Consider the following 6,000-nt stretch of genomic DNA (forward strand, 5'->3'; position numbering starts at 1 on the left):
CACCCCTCGCCCCGTCGCCCTGGGCCAGCGCGCCGAGCCTGCTCGGACACTAGCGAGGCACTGAGGCCCGGACTTTGACTCTTTCCTCCAAAAGAGCCGGACCCGGGGGTCGCGGGGAAGCAAGCGGGCTTGAAAGGGGGACGGGGAACTGCGCCTGGGACGCAGCGAGAGCGCACGGCTGGAGACCACCTGGCCGCACTCGGCGCACCCTATCCTAGTGGGTAGCGCCTGAAACCTGGAGCCGGCGGCGCCCGCGACCCCCAACTTTATCCCGACCTTGGGGCCGCCCCCCTAGCCCAAGGTAGCCAATCCCCGAGGAGGTGGGAGGCGGGGGCGGGGCCGGAGGGCACCTGCAGGCTAGCTGCCGGGAGCCCCGCGCTGAGGAATAGAGCCGGGAGGATCCTGGATTCTGGTACGCACTCTCTCTGGCCGCCACCGGCATTTTTGCCCGATGGGGCAAGAGGACAAATGGAGGCTAATGTGGCAAATACCTAAATATTTAAAGTTTATAAATTAAGCTCTTCAAGTGTTTTCTATTATTACCCTGACAATTATACTTTCATACCAATGAAACAGAAAAAATAAGTATAAAGCTCTGGTTTATTATATGACCGAATATCAGTAAAATGTCAAAGATGACGGAACTCAGTCATTATTGCATATGTCTGTTCTAATGATGGGCTGGTAATGTCTGCGTGGGTAATATTATGGGGACAATTCACAAGTAATGTTTATGTTTTTCCAGAAATTTCTATTTTTCACCTTTATTTTAGCAAAATCACTAAATATGTTGTGACAATCAAGATTATGTTCTTAATGTCAAATCGGACCACCTTTCTTAAGTCATTGTCGTTCTTATAGTGTGGTTTATTAATTTCAGTTTGGAGAAATGGCTCTGCTGAAGCATTTACAACTGAAACTTTTAAAAAATTAAAGCGATATTCGGGTTTAGAGATTCACCCATTCACATCCAGCATTATAATGAGGTCAATATGATAAATTGGCACAGAAAATACTTCAAAAATATTTTTATTTCATCATACAAGTTGCTATCACTTATTTTGTGATTTGTGCCATCCCTTGCAAGAATTATCTAAACCCATAGAGTATTTCCAACATTCATATACTTAAGATATGTGAATTGCTGTCATTTCTTAGCTGTCATTTGTCAGAACACCATGCTAATTCTTGAGTACATCTGGAGCCACAAATTGGAACATCAAAAGAAAATGGATGATTCTCACCTCTGGGAAACAATGCTTTGTACAAAAATACAGGAGTCACTGCGTTCATGTGATCTGAAAGGACTTGATAGGTTTGCCAGGTTTTTTATCCAAGTACTTTTGGATGTAAAATAGTGTTAGATTCAAACATAATAATATAATAATAATAAAAAGATTCCAATATCACCAGTGCCACAGATTTACGTGGCATTCATAGGCTGTAGCCTTTGTTTTTAGGACATTGAGCAAGACATAAGTCACATTGCCTTGCGGTCTGAACATTGTTAATTGTGAGAATGGGTGTTAAGGGTTCTAAGTTCTTTGAAGCCAGCACCGAGTGCCAGATCCTGAGTGACAGAAGTGCCCATGTGTTCTTTAATACATCTATGTGTGTGTCTGTATCTTTTACTGGGCCATCTAACACACGTCTTAGGTACTGTCCTGACCATGGGGCTCTTGACAGAGTGTTCCCTGGTCACACATTGCCAGTGGTAACCAGAGCTGACAACATGCCCAGTACTTCTAAGCTGCCTGAACTTTGGATCTGTGGAAACATCTACCCCCTAATCCTGAAACAATCTAGTCAACAAGGGAGAGAAGCCAAGAGGGCAATACCAAACCTAGCAGATAACCTGTCCTCCCCCACCTGGAGAAAGCAGCCAAGCCCAGTTCTCCATGTCCATCAAGGAGTTGATGGCCCCGTGGGCATTAACAAGTTGGATCTGGGACCCAGCAGCTCAGAATGGGGGGTGGGGGATGAGCAAAATCAAAGCAATCTGTCTTAGAAACCTAGTACAAATGGTTATACAGACTTGGTGAAATTTAGCTGTTGAGCAATTGGGGCAAGATCCAGTGCAACTGCCCAACACCCCATAATAGGTGATATGGATAGAGAATAACTCTGCCATGTAATTTACACCAGATATGTGCCAAATTGGATCTAACCAAATGCCACAATTAGATTAGCAGCAGCATCTTGAATGGACATTTTCAAATATTTGCTCTGCAACGAGGGATACGAAGAGGATTCAAAACGGGGCTCACAACCCGGAAGCGAGGCAATACATGACCCAGTAATTAGATCTGTAACAGCTGTAGTTGGCACTGACACCTGCCCAACGTTCACACCTGGCAGGCAGGGACTGAAAGCTGCTCGTGTTTTCTTCACTAGGTAACAATGGCAGATGATGATGGATGTTTAAGAGGTCATAGTGTATATTACCTACAAAAGGAAGGAAAATTTAGATTACCAACACGTTAGGGCGCCATACACTTGAAATGGTAAGATTCTCAGCACCCATTTGTTGCACTAAAGGCAGGCTTCAGTGCACTTGGCTGCAGCCTAATAGGATTTACCCAGTGTTCCCTTTGGCAGGAGGAAGGAGCAAAGGAGAGGGAGGGAGAGGAAGAGGAAAAGCTCTCAAATGGAGGAAAAAAATGATTTCCTTTCTACATACTTCTTGTGGGTATTATCAGTATTTTGTGGTTCTTCATGAGATTTCATTGTGAAAATGAAACTCCAAGTCTAAATTATTTGTGAAAAGTTTTAGATGTGTCTTACTTTTTACATGGTAGATTTTTTGTAAGTTAAGACATCTTGATGGCAAGTAACAGAAAAATCTGACCCAAATGGCCCAGAAAAGCAAATTTATTGGTTCATAAAGGGGATTTCCCAAAAGGAGTCTGGGCCAGGGCTGCAAAACTGTGACTTGGACCCAATTTCTCCACCTTTCTACCACCGTGCTTGGTGGGTCTATTTGTAGGCCCTTCTGTCCCAGTACCCAAAAAGCTGGAAGTTTCCCGGGGCTACCTGCTTGCTTTTTCACATCCAGTAGCAGGGCATTACATTTTCAATGCTTAACCCAAAATCCCCTAACTGAATCTCATTGGCTTTCAGTGGCTTTCAGGGTGCTCAATTTTTTTTTTTTTTTTAAGATTTATTTATTTGAGGGAGGGAGAGAGAGAGAGCAGGGGGCAGGGGAAGAGGGAGACGGAGAGAAGGAGACTCCCAGCTGAGCACGGAGCCCGATAAGGAGCTACATTCCAGGACCCTGAAATCATGACCTAAGCCAAAATCAAGAGTCCAATCTCTACCAACTGAGCCACCCAGGTACCCCCAGGTGCTCATTCTTAAACCAATCAATGTGGTTAGAAGGAGGTGGTTTATTATGACTGGATTAAGCCAATCAGAGCCTGCTCCAGGATCTGGGCAGTGAAACCAATTCCACCACTGGGAAATTCTAGGCCCACTAAGAAAAGGAATGTAGGAAATGGATGTCAGAGGGACAACTAGCAACATTCCCTACTCTTGTCTTCCTAAACATGTTTTGAGTTTTTGGAATTGTTTTAAATGCATTTAGAGAATATACTATCTTAAGAAGTCTTGTATGTGCTTAGGTCATGTTAACATTTTTTAGGAATACTAGTAACCATGCCTTGATGTATCTTTCTGTAAACCTGCACCACCAGTTGAAATAAATATAGGTTCCCAGAATGTCTGGAACTCTAAAATGGAGGAGAGCTGGGAAATTAATGTTACTGCATTTTCATGGTATGCTAGCTTTGCTATCAAACTCAGCCCTGTCACTCTACCGGAGGTGAGAGAAGATTGAGTTAACTGCTTTTAATTAAAAAGCACAAGTCAAGGGTTGACATGTAAAACTGTAAAGCAGGTTCCTTCCTTTTCTCTGGCCTCTAAGGAGAGAAGCATGTGGTGGACCCAAGGGGATCCACCTGGCTGTTTCTCCAGCAGGGTGGATGCCTCCAACAGACACTCCCACTGCCCTGCAGACCACAGTGGTGACCATGAAGCAGGAAACTATCCCCTTCAGACTGGATGCCTTTTCATCTGCTTTTCCCCAAACCGAATACCCAATGGACATAACATAGGTTTAAGCAGGTATTTACTAGAGGTGAGATCATTGCTCTGCTGCTGTATAGATTTGGAGGCACGACTGGGGAAGACATCATGTCCTTCCTCCAGTGGCTTAACCCACCCACCACCACCACCACCACCTCCCCCCCTTCCCCGGGTAAGTAAATCAAGCAGTGAGGCCTCCTGCCCAAGTCCTGGATTACGACGTGTTTGAGTGGGAGCTCAGCTCCTCTCTTGGTCTTCACAGAGGTTCTCTCTTTCCTTCTCTTTCTCCCTTCCCGTTCCTTTACGTTTCCTTCTGCATCCCTTGCCTTTAACCTGCCTCCTTGCTTTTCACTGACAATTGCTGCTCCCTAGATCTACCACCCTCCCTGCTCCTTACAGAAATAATCAAGTCTCCCTCTCCCTTAGTACCTTCTCATGATTTGCACATTTTGCAGCCTCTGGTGAATGCCCATGACTTCTCTGTCCACTGATTGCTGCTCTGAAAAGGAAGAGGTTGTCCCTGGTTTCAAGGTCTGGGTCTGCTGAGTCCCGGGGGTGGGAAGCAAATGGGCTCTGGGCCTATGGAAGAGGACAGGGAAAGGTGTCGAAAGGAGGTTTCGTTTAGTACACTGGTGGATTTTCTTCTGGCGTATCTAAAACCAAACCTAGTGGCGTGACTGGGTGGCTCAGTCGTTTAAGCGTCTGCCTTTGGCTCAGGTCATGATCCTGGAGTCCTGGGATCAATCCCCACACTGAGTCTGCTTCTCCTCTGCCCCTCCCCCGGCTCATGCTCACATGCTCTCTCTCTCTCTCTGAAATAAATAGAATCTTTAAAAAAAAATCAAACTTATCTTGCCACTATGATAAATTTTGATCTGGAATTTCCGTTTTTATCTAAAAAAATTATTTTCCTTCCCTCCATGTAACTTTACCTTGTTACTTACTAACAAGCCTAGCCTTAATATGCTGTTATTAAACCTTTCCTACATTAACTAATAACAAATGTCATATCCCAGTTCTTCTAACCACCAGGCTTCTCCCTGACTGAAGGAGAAAGGAAGAGATACCTTTCTGTTAACCTAACCACATATGTGAATCTATTTTGGGCAGAAGCAGCAGCCTTGACATTTGCTTCTTGGGGTGGATTTATTTCCAAATCTTCAAGTGTAGTCAGATTCCCTAGGACTGTCTAGAGCACGTAATAGGTGCTCAACACCTGTTTGTAAGTTGTATGGTGAGGGTGAGCTACCGAGCGGGTGAGTTGGAAGTACAGGGGGAAGGAGATTGTGCCAGGAGTCTAAATCAGAGATTACAATTCTGGTTCTGCAGTGCATTGACTTTGTGACCGAGGGCAATTCTACTTAAACCTCTTTCAGGTTTAGTTCTCTCATTTGTAGTATGAAGACAATCAGTACCTTCAAGGCAAGTGAATGAAATAGTGGACCTGTGTTTCGTAAGCTGTCATGGCAAGATATTATCTGAATCCATACAATTAGTGTTCTAATATAAATTGAAGCCAATTGATCCTTCTGTTCATATATTTACCTGTCAACGGTATTATCTTGAAATATCCAGCCACAAAAAAAAGCCTGTGCAATTAAATAACCAGATGCATCATATGGAGATGATTAATTTAAACCATTTCTACTGTAAACATTACATCTTTGCTGTTATTAATGCAGCCTGAGGAGGAAGTGCAGATTTTCTTCTGAATGTATAAAACATATAAAGTAAAAATATCCAGGTTTTAGACATCTTCATTTGGGTCTGAATTATCTCTGCTTTAATAATCCATTAAAATATTTTTGACACGACCTGAAGGGTTGGACAAGGAAATCAATTAATATTTGGCATGAAGATTTTAAAAATGCATCTTCTGTGTCCTGTGTATGTAACACGTTTTACAGTCAGCTCTTA

The sequence above is a fragment of the Neomonachus schauinslandi genome, chromosome 14 (genome assembly GCF_002201575.2).
Source record: "Neomonachus schauinslandi chromosome 14, ASM220157v2, whole genome shotgun sequence".
Taxonomy (NCBI): domain Eukaryota; kingdom Metazoa; phylum Chordata; class Mammalia; order Carnivora; family Phocidae; genus Neomonachus; species Neomonachus schauinslandi.